General features: G+C 38.2%; 2 pseudogenes; both read left to right on the top strand.

Moving 5' to 3' along the window:
- The first annotated feature begins 182 nt into the window (after positions 1–182).
- LOC143403930 (endoplasmic reticulum chaperone BiP pseudogene) lies at positions 183–2,290 on the top strand (annotated as a pseudogene).
- An 11,959-nt stretch (positions 2,291–14,249) lies between these two features.
- On the top strand, positions 14,250–14,856 carry LOC143404394 (COMM domain-containing protein 2 pseudogene; annotated as a pseudogene).
- Positions 14,857–17,552: the final 2,696 nt, after the last annotated feature.

The raw sequence follows: 17,552 nt of genomic DNA, 5'->3' as shown, positions 1-17,552 counted from the left end.
TTAAGAGACCTGTAACCTCACTGCTGTCAGCTGCAGCCTATTGCTGGATTGCTGGCGACTTCTGGCTGTCTGCTGATGAGAGCAAGTGGCCAACAGCTAGGGCAAGATAAAGCTCTCTCTGGTGGCCGCGGTTCTGCTGCTGCTCTGCGCAGCATGGCTGAGCAGGATGACAAGAAAAGGACATGGGTACCATGGTCGTCATCGACCTGGGGACCACTTACTCCTGCTTCAGGGCGTTCAAGAATGGCCAGTGGAGATCATCTCCAATGATCAGGGAAAGTGCATCAGGCCGTATTATGTGGCCTTCACCCCTGAAGAAGAACATCTGATCCTCGATACAGTCAAGAATCAGCTCATCTCCAAACCTGAGAACACGGTCTTCGAAACCCAGCGGCTCATTGGCAGCACAGGGAATGACCCTTCTGTGTAGCAAGACATCAAGTTCTTGCCTTTCAAAGTGTTTGAAGAGAAACATAAACATAAACCATACATTCAGGTTGACATTGGAGGTGGGCAAACTAAGACATTTGCTCCAGAAGAAATCTCTGCTATGATTCTCACTAAAATGAAAGAGACTGCTGAGGCTTATTTGGGAAAGAAGGTCACCTATGCAGTTGTTACTCTATCAGCCTTTTTTAATGATGCCACTGGCAAGCAACCAAAGATGCTGGAACTATTGATGGCATGAATGTTATGAGGATCATCAATGAGCCTAGAGCAGCTGCTATTGCTTATGGTCTGGATAAGAGGGAGGGAGAGAACATCATTTTGGTGTTTGATCTGGGTGGTGGAACCTTCTATGTGTCTCTTCTCCCCATTGACATTTTGATGTCTTCGAAGTCATGGCCACCAATAGAGATACTCATCCAGGTGGAGAAGACTTTGACCAGCATGTTATGGAACATTTAGTCAGGCTGTACAAAAAGAAGACTGGCAAAGATGTTAGGAAAGAAAACAGAGCTGTGCAGAAACTCCAGCATGAAGTAGAAAAGGCCAACTGGACCCTGTCTGCTCAACATTAAGCAAGAATTAAAATCAAGTCCTTCTATGAAGAAGACTTTTCTGAAACCCCGACTCAGGAAAAATTTGAAGAGAAAACATGGACCTGTTCTGGTCTACCATGAAGCCTGTTCAGAAAGTACTGGAGGATTCTGCCTTGAAGAAGTCTGATATTGATGAGATTGTTCTTGTTGGTGGCTCTACTCAAATTGCAAAGATTCAACAACTTGTTAAAGAGTTCATCAATGGCAAAGATCCATCCTGTGGCATAAACCCAGATGAGGCTGTTGCATATGGTGACACTGTCCAGGCTGGTGTACTCTCTGATGATCAAGATACAGGTGACCTAGTACTGCTTGAAGTATGTCCCCTGACACTTGGTATTGAAACTGTGGGAGGTGTCATGAGCAAACTGATACCAAGGAACACTGTGGTACCCACCAAGAAGTCTCAGATCTTTTCCACAGCTTCTGATAATCAACCTACTGTTGCAATCAAGGTCTATGAAGGTAAAGGACCCCTGAAAAAAAGACAACCACCTTCTGGGTACATTTGATCTCACTGGAATTCCTCCTGTGGGGTCCCCCAGATTGAAGTCACTTTTGAGATAGATGTGAATGTTATTTTTGGGGGCGACAGCTGAAGACAAAGGTAAAGAGAACAAAAATAAGATTACAATTACCAATGACCAAAATTGCCTGACACCTGAGGAAATTGAAAAGATGGTTAATGATGTTGAGAAGTTTGCTGAGGAAGACAAAAGATGCAAGGAGTGCCTTGATACTAGGAATGACTTGGAAAGCTACGCCTACTCTCTAAAGTATCAGATTGGAGATAAAGAAAAGTTGGGAGGCAAACTTTCCTCTGAAAATAAGGAGACCATGGAAAAAGCTGTAGAGGAAAAGATTGAATGGCTGGAAAGCCACCAAGAAGCTGACATTGAAGACTTCAAAACTAAAAAGGATCTAGAAGAAATTGTTCAGCCAATTATCAGCAAATTCTATGGAAGTGTAGGCCCTCCCCCAACTGGTGAAGAGGCTACAGCAGAAAGAGACGAGTTGAAGACACTGATCTGCTAGTGCTGTAATATTGTAAATACTGGTCTCAGAACTTTCCTTAGGAGAAAACCAAGAGAACTTAAGTCTCAAATGTAATTGGAATCTTCACCTCAGAGTGGAGTTGAAAATGCTATAGCCCAAGTGGCTGTTTACTGCTTTCCATTAGCAGTTGCTCACATGTTTTGGGGAAGAGAGAGAGGAGGAATTGGCTATCTTAAAAAACTGGATATAAAAATGTGGGTCAGGATGTGTGTTCACCTCAGAAATGTTCTATTTAACGATTGGGTCATGCACATCTGGTGTAGGAACTTTTTTCTACCATAAGTGACACCAATAAATGTTATTTAAAAAAAAAAATACTAAAAGTTTGGAACTGTCATAAAATAAAAATTTGTACAGATAAAGCTAAGAGATAAATCACTATCAGAAGCATTAAAACCATCTAAAGCCAAATAACTAAACTATATAATTTAAATTATAATATATTTATATATTATATATTATGTATTATTTATTATATACTACATATAATAGATTTATATATATCTATATGATATAAGTTGTTTATATATAATTATAATATAATCCATGTTTTATATATCATATTAATATTAATTATACTAATATAATAATTGTATTATTATCTTATTAATAATAGAAATTATATTATTATATAATTACATTACAATGATATGCAATATAATATAAATTAATATAAATCTAAATATATTATATGATATATAATAAATATGTTATAGATAATAAAATAATATTTATATATTTAATTTATATTTTATTTTATTATATGTGTATATAATATACACATATTTCATATATTATGTATAATTCATATTAAATACATATGAATCATAAACATTTTGATATGTAATATATAATTTATATAATATACATACTTATATATTTATATATCAATATATATAATTTATATATAAATATATAAGTATGTATATTAAATAAATTATATATAATATATTATGAATATATATTTATATATTAATATACATAAAATTTATATATATATATTTTATATATTTTTATTATATGTATATATGATAAAATAAATGTATTATACATAATATAAATTAGAAGGTTATATAAATATATTGTATTTAATTTATATTATATATGTATTATATAACATGCAATATATTTATATGATATTATAATTTAAATTATATAGATAAATTATGTCTTATTTGACTTTAGATGATTTTAATACATTTGATAGTTTTTAACCCCTTAACTTTATCTGTATAAATTTTTATTTTATGACATTTTTAACCTTTTTTGTATTTTTTATAATGGTCTTAAAAAATGCGTGCTTCAGATATTTTTAATTTCAATGCATTTTCTCCTGACATTATGAGGGTTTGGTTAAAACCATTCCTTTGGATGTATGCCTGCAATCCCAGTAGCTTGGGAGGCTGAGACAGGTGGGATCTCAAGTAGAAAGTCAGCCTTAACAATGGCAAAAACTCTTAGCAATCCTGTCTTTAAATAAAGTTCATAAAAAGAGTGGGGATGCGGCTCAATGATTGAGTGTCCCTTACTTCAATTTTCAGTACCCACCCCCCAAAATCCTTTTGTATGAAATCTTTTGACTTATAAATCACTTTACATACTTTTTCTACCTGGACTATCAACTAGTGAAAATGCATATGTCATTAGAATTGAGCAATAATTTATTTAAGTTCATTTTGAGAGTATAGTAAGTCACATTGTTTGCAATTTCAGAGATGTAGATGACTGAATGTGTTTCACTTATAAAATACCCAGTTTTTATAAACTAGTCCATTCCTGTTATTTTCTGGGTTTCATCATCTTGCCTAAAATATGATGTAAAAGGGACAAAAATAAAATAGCATTCTTGGTATGTGTGAACTATATTGTGAGTCAATGTTTTTGTATGATCATATTATACTTGATAAAAATTATATGTATAGGTTTATACACACATTATTATATGTAAATTATTTCAAGTACAATAAGTTATTGTGGCTTCTCTGAAATTTTTGCCTCTTGGAGTATGATACTTTAAGATTATTAACTATTGACTCAGTGGTCAACACATGGGCTCACCACTTGACTATAATATGAAATGTGTTTTAGGGCATGTAATCTTATTATAGTTCTCCATAACATTAAGGACTAAGGAAAAATGAACAAATGGACTTTTTAATGCTAAAGCCAGTTTTTAGCCTTCTTTATACAAAGTACAAGAATCATATTGGTTTGAAAACTTAAAAATAAAATCAGAGTTAACATTTATTGAGCTTTGTGTATTTAGAGTTTACCAAGTTGAAATTTCACAGCAACTTCTAATGGGTAAGTAAGCATTTTATAATTCCTGTGTTACAGATGAGGAAACTGAGGCTTAGCTAAGTGACATGCTTTTAGTTTTCAGAGATGCAGCAAGCAGAATTGAATCTCAAATACAGGGTTGTGAAATTTTGATTAGTGCTTCTTTTTTTTTTTGGGTACCAGAGAGCCACATCCACAACCCTATTTTGTTTTTTATTTAGAGTAGGGTCTCACTGAATTTCTTAGCACCTTGCTTTTGCTTTTGCTGAGGCTGGCTTTGAACTTGCAATTCTCCTGCCTCAGCCTCCCAGTGGGATTACAGGCATGAGCCACTGTGCCTGGCTGCTTAGTACTCTTAATGAATGTGATTACTAAATAATAGCAGGAAACACTGAACAATAGAAAATGCATCTTTTGATGTTTTTATTGTAAAATACACTTACAATTTGCCATTTAGACCATTTTGAAGTGTACAGTTAAGTAACACTATGTATATTCACATTGTCCAAGGTGGCGTGTATTGCTGCGTCATCAGTTGACAGAAAGCAGAAGGGGGGAAAGGGATGTGAATGATGTGTGAAGCCTCTTATATAAGGGCATTCATTCTGTTAAAAAATATAGAGCTCCATGACCTAATCACACGTTTTGACTTATAAATCACATTACATACTTTTTCTACCTGTACTATCAACCAGTGAAAATGTATATGTCATTAGAATTGAGACATAATTTATTTAAGTTGATTTTGAGAGCATAGTAAGTCTCATTTTCCCTTTTGCTGCTGTCACAATAGTGATTGTCACAACATATACATTTGGGAAGAACATATTCAGACCATAGCAACCATGTTTAATACACTGTAAAGACAAATCCTTCTGGGGAAAGAATGTTGGTTTAAATCATGTGGAAAGTCCTTTCTAACTCTGAACCTAAGACTGTAGGGTAAATAGACCTTGATTCTAGTGGGCTGTTTCCAAATATGTGTCCATACATGCCAGTGCCCTGTGCTGATGCAGTTTGCATCCTGAGGTTTCAGCTACCAGCCAGGGATCACTGCACTGTGGCCCTGGTTCCCATCTCCATCTTGCTACTAACATGAACTGATGTCACTATTGGATTGTAGGATTTAAGGACTGTTGTGTAGTTTAAAGCTTTAGGTTGTTGATATTTAATTACAATAATTAAACAAACATTGAATGACAATTTACTATACACCATCACCATGCTAGATAACAGAGACAAGACAATCTTTAAAAACACTTTCTGGGCTGGAATAAAGCTCAGTTAAGTGCTTGCCTAACATGTGCAAGGCTCTGTGTTCAATTTCCAGTACTAAAAACAAACAAAAAACCTTTCTGTATTTGTGGAACTTACAACTAAATACTATCAGGAATTGGCAGCTAACTCTCAGTGGATTCTATTTTCACATTTGAAAAAGTCAGATTTGTTTAAGTACCATGTTTTCAAGAAAAAAAAATAGCAGAATGTCCTGTAAATAAAGTCTGAGAATAGGACTAAACTTTTAAATTGAAGCTAAAATATGTAACTTGTACTATTTCAAAAACATTATTTCCCATTTGTAAAATTCTTATCTTCCCCTTGGAACTGCAGAGTGAACCCTGGGGAGCTTAACCGCTGAGTCACATTCAGAGATCTTATTTTTTGAGACAGTATCTCACTAATTTATTGAGACTGGCTTTGAGCTAATGATCCTCCTGCCTCACACTCCCAAGCCACTGGAATTAAAAGCATGGATGGACCTCCCATTTCTAAAATTGTAATTATTATATTTGTACACCCAGTTTTCTTTCAGGAGACTTTAATTGAAAACTCTCCTGAAGGCTGGGATGTGTTTCAGTGGTAAAGCACTTTCCTTGCATGCTGAGGCCCTGGGATTGAGCTCCAGTGCTAGAGAGAAGGAAGGAAAGAAGGAAAGAAGGAAGGAAGGAAGGAAGGAAGGAAGGAAAAAAGGAAGGAAGGAATGGGGGAAGGAGAGAAAGGAGAAAAGGGAAAAGTGAGGGAGAGAGGGAGGAAAAAGGAATGGAAGGAAGGAAGGAACAAAGAAAGGAAGGCAGGCAAGGAAAAAGATCAGGAAAAGAAAATTATAATGAACACCAATTAAAAGGTCTTCTGCTAACCTACATATTAGTCATTCAATACAGGAACCAAAGCCCTTGTATGACTATTTAAATTAATTAAAATTCTACAAAATCAAATTTCACTATCTCAGTCCCACCACTTATTTCAAGAACTCAGTAACCACATGGGCTCATGGGCTGGTGGCTATTATACGTGACAGTGCAGTGCAGATACTGTACATTTCTGTCATGGCAGAAAGTTCTATTGGACAACACTGATAAAGAGGAAGCATCACATCAAGATACTGGTATTGTGGATGTGTTAAAGAATATTCAATAAAATTAGACACCATACATGTTAAAAAAAAAAACACTTAGCAAATTGTGACCTACAAGAAGAAATCCTGAAACTAAAAAAAAAAGGACCTTCTTAACAAACCAGTCAAATTGGCAGCATCTCATTCATGATGTTGGCAAAATAACATCATTTGGAAAATAGCCTCTTTGCTGTGTATATACAAAAAAGCATCGTAATGACTTTAAAAGTCCCAAATCTTGTAAACAAATCTGGGTTGATTATCAATTGAATGTTACAAATAGAAAACCAACCAGGAAAACTAGTTCATCTAATGCATAATAGCACAGCACTAAAATAACAGACTGGAAATTCTTCCATGAAACAAAGCCACTGAGGGGTGTGTTAACATAGTGAAAGTTCTTTCTTGACTAACTGCTCAACAGGGGTCAAACTAGACTTTTGAAATTCATAAGGAATTTTCTAACTCTTTTTTGACTGTGGTCTGCCTTTAGTGAATATACATATGTGAATATACTTTTTTAAAACTATATTTCACTCAATTTTTTTCTAGTATATTTTTGTTGTAAGAGTTCATACACACTGATTTAAAAAACTACTTCTTGCTACTGCAGCTCTAGATACTAGTAGAGCTAAATTCCAATTGACATATGAAAATAGGGTCCTATATGATATCTTTGATCTTAAATCTGGTATCAGTAATCATAAAGTCTAAAAACCACTGCACTGAAGTTTAGTAATTCCTATTTATTACATGCTAGGCATTATACAAAGTGCTTAATTCCATTTATTTTATTTACTTCTGAAATAACTGTGTGTTAGGAAGTAGGTAGTATTAATCCTATAGCCTAACAGGCTGATCTTAGTTTAATAATGTGCTCCAAATTGTGCTCCCAATGAGTCCTTCAGTCAGAATTTGAACCCAGCTAGCTTCCATTAATTTTACTATCCCAAGATCTAGAGCTCCTAATGAGGAATATTAAGAAAAGATAAGTTAAAATTTTTAATTTTGACTGCTTATTACATACCAAGTAATTCTAAGCCTCTTCCTTAGTAGATGATTAAGACCACATGCCAACATATCTCCACATAGGAGTCAGTCTTCACAGAGGAAGGCAGGTAGGGCTAGTGCAATGGACTTGTCCAGGGAAGAACTGGAGCAGGAGCTGAGCCAGCACCCAGGCACCTGGCTGCAGAGCCTGCACTCTTCATGGTGCTAGAAGTTCTGCAGGACTGTAAATATGTTCTGGTGTTTACCATCCAACCACAATGGCTCAGCTCCCTTCTATCAATGTGGAGAAGGGCCCAGGACAGCAAATCACATGAGCAGTGCCTGGGAACCAGGAAAGAGAGGCCAGCAGCCTCAGGTGAAGAAGGAGGTCAGATGAGATGATGACCTGCAAATGATCCTGGTGTGCACCTGTCTGCAAACCACTGCCCAAGGATGTGGGAGAAGGAGCAGGTGGCAGGGATGAGGACCATGGGCTATGAACAGGGCCATTGGAAAGCCATCAGACCACTGGCAAGGCACACAGTTCCACTATCTAAGGATATATAGTACACAATAAGAAATGTTGATCTTAACCAGGTGATGGTGAAGTGTACTGAGAATTTATTAGGTGAGTTACTGTTCTAAGCACTTTTCATCTCAACAAACTCAAAGGAACTCCTAGTTGATCTACATAAGAGTCGGCCCTTTCTCATTCTATGATTGCAAGAAGAGTTTGTGGTGCTATTTAGTCCAGGGCCAGTGCAGATGGTGTGAACAGTTTGGTCACGTGGGAAAATCCTCAGGGAGTTTAAATTAAAGACACAGACACCATTTTACCTTTAAACCAGCTCTGGGATGGCTTCTTGAACCCTCAGCCTCAAGCCCCCCAGGGAGGCAGTGAGGTTTAACTGAAGAGGAGAGACAGAGTGAGAGAGAGAGAGAGAGAGAGAGAGAGAGAGAGAGAGAGAGAGAGAGAGAACACTAGGGATAGGGCTTTTATTGGGGAACAAAAAATTCTGGGGAAAATTTTATCCAATGAAGGTCAAGCGGGGGGCAATGTGGCAAGGTCAGGTGCGATGATTGGGTCTTTGAGGCAGTGGTGAGACATGCCTCCACATCACACGGAAAAGCTCTCAAACCCAAAAAGGGTGGGGAGAGCTCTGCCACATTAAAAGTGTCTGAGCACCTCACACCTAGCCAGGGAGTAAACTCAGTCAGTTCAAGGATGGACTCCCACAGTGCTGCACTTTGAAGGGAAGGGAAACAAAAATATATAATGACTCCTCTCTAGGGAGCAGAGTGGCTCAGCAGCTCAGCAGCTTGGGGGTCACCCAGTTCCAGGAATGGGGGTGGGTCCAGAAAACTCACCCAGTTCCAGAACTGCAGGGTTCTGGGAGATCACTCCATTGTAGGGTCTAGGATTCCTATCCAGTTCCAGGACTGCAGAATCTTGGCAGGCCTGCCGCCCCCAGCAGCACAGGCATCCAAACTAAAGGTTACTCCAGTGAATTTCCTAGGATACCAAATAAAACACCCAGGACAGCTCCTCTGCCTCAAGCTCTCCAAATGGGAGAGCAAGGAATCTCACGAGGGGCTGGTGAGAGTGAGCATGTCCAAGGGTGGACTTTTACCAGGGAGACCCTCATTCTTTAGAAAATTTCATCCAAATAAGGTCAAGAGGGGCAGGGTTACAAGGACAAGTAAGGTAATTTGACCCCTGGGTTATAGGAAGGCATGCCTAAGCATGAAGACACATTCTGCTACTTCCAGGATCAGGGCAGCCATGTAGGGCCACTTTGAATGTGGCCAGATCACTGCAAGTGACTGACAGAGCTGCAACCAATCAGGGAAGGAAAATGCAACAGCCCCCCACAGAGGCCTATCCAGTTCTAGGAGTGGAAGGTCTAGGAAGATCACACAGTTCCAGCATTGCAGGGTCCTCGGTCTTACCCAGGGTTGTAGGGTTTTCTGACCTGTAGGTGAGGATGCAGCTCAGCCAGTGCTGTTTTCTGAACCCACGACACTACATTCATCTCAGTCCTTGCAAGTCTGGCTGCTCTGCTAGGTACCAAGAAGTGATGTGAAACTTCAGTCAGACGTAGGTTATGACTGCTGTGGGCACTCAGATGCCTCTTCCAGGAGGCAGCCTACAGTCCCAGTCCAGGCCCTGAGGGGCAGGATGCACCAGGGTCTGGGAGCACTGATGTGTGGCTTCACTGCAGGCTGGCCCCATGGGGTAGGCTATGACAGGGGCTGAGCTCAGGAGTGGCAGGCCACCAAGTGTGGGTGGTTTAGCAGTGCTAAGTCTCAGGGAAGGTGGGGTGCCATGGCTGTTTGTCACCTGAGCAAGACACAATCCAGCAGTATTTCCAGTCCCCAGGTGTCATGGTCTAATAGCTGTGCTGGCCACAGGAGTGGGGTACACCGTCACCTCCTTCTCTTCTGGGAGCTCAGATGTGTGGACTCCAGGCAGTCCCCTCAGGAGAGCTGAGTGGCATGAGAATACAAGAGTCCTAGTAGTGAGTATGGAAGGTGTCCAAGGTTTGGGTGGGAGCTGCTGGGGTCCTCTTGCTTGATTAGTCCACACAGGGAGGAAGCTCCCTTGTTCTGAGCTGCTCCTGGCTGTTGATGGTGTGTCAGAAACTAAGTGTGTCCTATACTCTGTGTGAACCTCCCAGGATCCCATGCTCTATCTGGCTTCTGGTGATCCTTAGATGTGCTCTGGGGCTCTCTTCACTTACCCTCACCAAAATGCATTGCTTATTTTGGGAGTTGTCTTTATGGGAGGAAGGATGGTAGGACTTCTAGTCAGACTTCTTGCTAGCATCTCTCCTCCCTAGAAATGTTTATTTAAAATCAGAATAATCATACCCGGTATCACCATGTTTAATCAAATTTGTATTGGAGATCCTCATGAGTAAAATATAATGAGAATAAAAGAAAGTAGAAGAATGGAATACTAAAATATAGAAAGCTTAAACTTGCATTATTTTCAAATGATGACGATTTTTTTAATATATTGTTTATTTTTTAAATAGAAATTGTCAAGGTTCCTGAATAAAAGCTTGAGATATAAAAGCAAAATTAAAGTTTTATATTCCAGTGGCAAATGATTAGAAATCGTGATTGAACAGGATATACTATTTACAATAGTATCAGAGACTGAAAATTCCTAAATAATCAAATAATAGACTTAAGACTTCTGTAGACAAATTATAAAATTTTATTAGGGGATATGCAAAAGAACATAAATACATAAAGGCATATACTACATTTGTCAACATAAGACTTTGTCTAGGTCATTTTTAAAAGTATTTTTAAGGTATCCAGGTGCAGTGGCACACACATGTAATGACAGCAGCTCAGGAGGCAGAGACAGGAGGATCATGAGTTCAAAGCTAGCCTCAGCAAAAACAGGCACTAAGCAATTCAGTGAGACCGTGTCTCTGAAATAAAATACAAAATAGGGCTGGGGATGTGTGGCTCCATGGTAGAGTGCCCCTAAATTCAATCCCCAGTACATCCTCCCTGCCAAAAAAAAAAAGTATTTTGAAGGCTAAAACACCATGAAATCTAAAGAGGAACCTGGAGTGGTTCTGGCCTATCAATTAACTATTAAGCTATTATTATTATAAATTAAGCTATTGTCATTATAAAGTTGTTCTGATTAAAATAGTAAAATGCTGGTGCAGATGTAGAAATTACATTAAGTGCAAAACTTTACTTTGATGTAACAGCAACCTCCTATCAATTAGACATTCCATTTTGCATGAAAACACAGAGGCTCACAAAACAACACAGCATTCTAGAATCACAGAGTCTTTGAAGAATTTAAAAATGTTCAGTAAAATGAAAGGAAATTCATTGCAAAATTACACACTAGGGTAGTGAGCAAGAAGAATGCAGAGTGGAAGCAATATACAATCTAAATGTTGGAATGTTCTATTCCTCATGACATACCCACTCCCATGCACACATTAGGCTTTCTTGGTAACAGTGTAAGAGGGTAGTTGTGAGGACCAGACTGAAGGGAAGCAAGGCTTCTCAGCAGAGGGAGTTTTCTGAGAGCCATGCACTCTTGCTCTTTTGGGAGATGCAGGGGCAACGCTATTGGTCAAAGCCACAATTCTCTCTTTTTTAATTTTTAATTTGTTTTAATTAGTTATACATGACAGTAGAATGCACTTTTATACTTTGATATATCATACGTAGATGGGATACAATTTCTCTTTTTCTGAGTGTACATATTGTAGATTCACATTGGTCAAACAGTCACATATATATAAAGTAATAATGTCTGTTTCATTCTACTATCTTTCTTATCCCCATATCCCCTGCCTTCCCCTCCTTTCACTTCCCTCTACCTAAGGTAATGCTATATTTTTTTTTTGTAGAATTACAATTCTTAATACACATATATACCACAATTTTTGTATTTCTTTTTGTATATAAAGTATGTTGACACCCAATTCAAGTCTTCATACATCACATTTCACCATCCTTGCTAATCCCCTGCCCCCTCCCTTTCTCTCCCACCCCTTTACCCTGTTTCCCCCATGCTCTCCCTCCCAACCCCACCATGAGTCAACCTTATTTTATCAGAGGAAACATTCAGTATTTGTTTCTGGGGGATTGACTAACTTCACTTAGTATTATCTTCTCCAGTGCCATCCATTTACATGCAAATGCCATGGTTTGTTCTTTTTTAATACTGAGTAAAATTCCATTGTGTATATATGCCACGTTTTTTTATCCATTCATCCACTGAAGGACATCTAGGTTGGCTCACATCTATTTCATTCTACTATATTTCTTAAACCCACTTCCCTGCATTTCCCTCCTTTAGCTATTGTGAATTGTGCTGCTATAAACATTGATGTAGTTGTGTCCCTGTAGTATGCTGTTTTTAAGTCCTTTGGATATAGTCTGAGGACAGGAATAGCTGGGTCAAATGGTGGTTCCATACCTCCATACTGTTTTCTATATTGGCTGCACCAATTTCCAGTCCCACCAGCAAGGTATGAGTGTACCTTTCCCCCCACATCCTCACAAACACTTATTGTTGTTTGTCTTCATAATAGCTGCCATTCTGACTGGAGTGAGATGATAACTTAGAGTGGTTTTGATTTGCATTTCTCTGATTGCTAGAGATGATGAGCATTTTTCTTATATTTATTGAATGATTGCAAATCCTCTTCTGAGAAGTGTCTGTTCAGGTCCTTAGCCCTTTTGTTGATTGGGTTATTTGTTTTTTTGGTGTTTAGCTTTTTGAGTTCTTTATGTACCCTAGAGATTTGTGCACTATCTGATATGTGAGGTGTAAAGATTTGCTCCCAGGATGTAGGCTCTCTGTTCACCTCACAGATTGTTTCTTTTACTGAAAAGAAACTTTTTAGTTTGATTCCATCCCTTTTACTGATTCTTGGTTTTAATTCCTGTACAGTAAGAGTCTTATTAAGGAAATTGGGGCCTAATCCCACATAATAAGATTAAGGCCTATTTTTTCTTCTATTAGACACAGAGTATCTCACAACTCTCTCTACAATACTGAGTAAGTGGCAATTATTTTACATGGAAGACTTTTCATATGGTAAGAATAGATGTCATGAAAGAAAGAGAGCTGTCCATTGGTAGGGGACAGGTCTCTGCTTCATGGCTACTTAGTGTTGAGTGGGTTCTATAAGCAGTGTTCTGATACTCCTACATTAAAAAAAATTATGTCCAAAATATATTCTTCCCAAGGAAAGCTATATCACACAGATTACTATTATTACCCTTCTATACAAGTGGATGTCTTATGATTATATTTTTTCTTTTTACTCTGTAGTGGAAGGAAACATTCTCAACCGATGTAGCAAGAATCATGTATCAATACAATAAAAACACAAGTTTATCAACACATTCTTAAGAATCCCAGAAACAGAACTGTCCACATGGACAACTTGGATTCATGATGGAGATGGCATCATAGAGAAGTAGGAAAAAAGAGAATTACTTAACAAAAGGGACTGGAGAACTGACATTCCACAAATAAAATACACACTTGCATTCCTACATCATTCCATATGTATTGTCAACTCTAGATATATTAACCATGTTAATATTTTAAAAGGAAATTTTAAAGTGATTAGTGGAAAATATTGTGGGTAGCTTTTAAAACTTGATCTTATAAAATATTTCCTAAGATTGCACACATAAAAACATATGATCACATGAGAAAAGATTAATAATTTGAGCACATAAAATTAAAAACATCTGGGGCTGGGGCTGGGGCTGGAGCTCAGCGGTGGAGTGCTTGCCTACCATGTGCAAGGTGCTGGGTTTGATTCTCAGTACCATATAAAAATAAATAAATAAAATAAAAGTATCGTGTCCAACTATAACTAAAAATATTTTTTTAAAAAATTAAAGACATCTGTATGTCCAAAGATGTCTTAAACAGGAAGACCAGGGTGCTGCTGGGTGGAAAAGGGTGCCCAGCGAAGATGCTGCTGGACTTGTCAGAAGAGCATAAGGAGCACCTGGCCTTCCTGCCAAAGTGGTGGTGGAGTTTGGGTGGATCAGGGTGGAGTTCCTGAGGCAAGGACCATCCCCAGGGTCTATGAGGGTGCCGCCAGGAAGCTCAACATGAGCAGTAACACTGTCCAGCATGGTGTGGAAGGGTTGACCTACCTGCTCACTGAGAGCTCCAAGCTCATGATTTCTGAAGTGGGTTTCCAAGACTCTGTTTTTGTTCTGGGATTCTCTGAAGAACTGAACAAATTATTGCTTCAGCTTTACCTGGACAACAGAAAAGAGATCAGGACTATTCTGGGTGAATTGGCACCCAGCCTTCCCAGTTATCACAGCCTTGAGTGGCGACTAGATGTACAGCCTGCAAGCAGAAGTCTCAGGCAACAGATAAAGCCAGCAGTGACTATAAAACTACACCTCAATCAGAATGGAGACCACAACAACAAAGTTCTGCAGACAGCCTCAGCCACCCTACTTCATCTAGTTCAGCAACTGTAACAATCCTTGGACGAGATGAAAACCAACCACTGTAGGAGAGTAGTTCACAACTTCAAGTGGTACCAAGTGTTAAGGTCCTAATGCCTTTGACTCATTTGTGAATGGATGACATTCAGGAATTACTTTTCAGAATTAACTTTTATTAATTGGTGTTGATAAATGCATCTAGATTCCATGAAATTCCTTTTCCTATTCCAGGATATTGAGGTCATGATCAGAAGCTAAAGTCAAGTTCCTTTTCTGATGCTAAATGTGGTCAGCTTCTTGACAGATTGAAATGTAATTTTGTATTTTAAATGTGTAAATAGGATTGAATCAACTAGAAATAAATCTATACTGTTCATATCTTCTGTATATATGAGCAATACCCTGTTTTTGGTACATTTTTGTCTGCTTAACTAGTATTTTCCTCTTTATTGATCAATTTTGAGAATAAAATTTACAGCTAATTTCTTTCCTATTCAGAGTATTTCTAAATAGTACAATATTTCTGACTTTTAAAAGCATCTCATGATGTTACTAGCTACAGAATAATGTAAAGTGAGTATGAGTTTTTTTTAAATTATATGCCCATATTGTTATAGGAAGTTCATGAATTTTTCTGTGAATGTAAAGGTCAGTAGTTTTTTACCATATTGCTGAAGTTTGACTTATGATTCATTGACTTAAGTAGTACTCAATTTTGTGTGATTGTTAATAATATTTTCACAAGGATTAATTTTTCCTATATACCAAAAGCAACTAAGAGACACACTGTCATTTACATTTATAAATAATGGATACAAGAATAATGTAATCAATGCTTGATTATCTGGGGTAGAAAGATGTCTTAAACTAAAAATGTTTTGAAATTTAAGAATATATTTTCAATATAACTGATAGAGGTTTCAATATAACTAACACACTTGAAAATTGAAAATATGTAAAGATAACCTACAAATTGGTAAGAAAAATATAATTAATCTAGTTAAAAATGACCAAAATATATGACCAGAAATTTTACAAAGGAAGACAAATGACTATCAAACACAGAAAAGGAATATAACATTATCAATGACAATAAATATAGACCTCATAATGAAATAGCTTCTGAAGGTTTTATTGCCAACAGCTAAGAGACCATGAGAAAGTGCCTGGACACCTCCAAGGAGACTAGACCAAGGGCATCTCACATGTGACCGACACTTGTGGCAACTGATGCTGCTTCTAGGAAGAGAGCTGGGTGTGATCCCTGGGCTCACCTCTCATATGCCCTGTGACCAGCAGCCACATTCCATGCACATATACCAGGTACAGTCCCACACAAGGGAGGCCTGTGCCTAAAGCTCGTAGCAATGAGGTTCAGAGCAGCAAAAACCTGGAGATCTCTCAAAAGTGCATAAGCAGGAGAGTGATCAATGCAACCAGGTACATCCACAGGCTGACTCCAGTCAAAACCAGTGAGCACAGTGGGTGAGTTTAAGGACCACCACTCTTTGATGCCTATTTTTATGTGTCCAGCTGGCAAGGTTATGGTCCCCAGTTGTTTGGTTAAGCATCAGTCTAGATGTGGAAAAATACTTCTTAGCTGTGATTGACATTGACTTTGAGTAACATAGGCCACCCTTTATAGTGTAGGTGGGCCTCATCTAATCAGTTGACGGCCTTAAGTGCAAGAACTGAGGTTCCTGAAGCAGAAAGGATTCTTCTCAAGGTAGCAAAATAGAAGACTCATCTGAGTTGTCAACCTGCTAACTTATGGAATTGACTCGAGATTGCAACATCTACTTTTTCCTAAATTTCCGGCCTGCTGACAAGTGCCATGGATTTCTGATTGTCTGTTCCCATAATATGAAACAACACATCAAAACTAATCTCTCTCCCATTCTCTCTCTCCTTATCTCTTCCCAGACTACACAGAATGTAGATACATTCAACAGAATATTTTTGTTAAATTAAAGGATCACTTATATGCTATACATTTATATGCATTTGTACACACAAACAAACACATACACATACACATATAATGTTAGGAATACTAGCAGCTTCCATAAAACTTCAAAGAATGTGAGAGAATAAGGACTCCTAAAGGTGGAAGGAGGCAGGGGAAAGTGTATACTTTCATGAAAGTTGTTACACTTGAATTTTCAAGGTAGGTTTATGGGAAATAACTAAAAACTTAATAAAAGCAGGCCAGTATGGACAATGTAAGTGTGTTATCAATGTGAGTTATGGGCAATTGAATCTTTGCCATCTGAGATCTTTTGAAACATGAGAAAATTAGTAATCAATGTTTCAATGATGTGCATGGATTTCTGGTGGCAGTGGATGGGGGTGGAAGAGGAAAACAAAGGCCACATGCTGAGGAGAGGCACATTCCCACACCTGTGCTCATTTTTCAGTCATCTGACCAGCAAACAGAACTGTGGAATCTTGGCTGTCCCTGGAGTCACCTGGGAAGTTCTTAGTGCCTGGATCTCACCCCCAGACATCCACATTTATTGGCCTTAGAATGAGTTTAGGAAAGGACATATCTGAAGGCTCACCAAGGGGTTCTCAGTGCAGGTCTGAGACTCCCTGCGGGACAGGATGCTCTCAGGCTGCAGGTGTCTGAGCTCTGATTTAAAGTTAGTTTCAAGCAGGTGAAGAGCACAACCAGATCTGCTTTGTACAAAGAGTACAGGGCAGAGGGTAGAGGACAGATGAGCAAGAGGACAGACTGGCAGTCGCAAGGCAGTTTGATGCCCTTCTTGGTGGCTTTGGAGAAAGGTGAGGCATTTGGAAGCAAATGTGCT

The sequence above is a fragment of the Callospermophilus lateralis genome, chromosome 7 (assembly GCF_048772815.1).
Source record: "Callospermophilus lateralis isolate mCalLat2 chromosome 7, mCalLat2.hap1, whole genome shotgun sequence".
Lineage (NCBI taxonomy): Eukaryota > Metazoa > Chordata > Mammalia > Rodentia > Sciuridae > Callospermophilus > Callospermophilus lateralis.
Note: the sequence above shows the minus strand (reverse complement) of the source record. Positions and strands in the feature narration are given on the sequence as shown.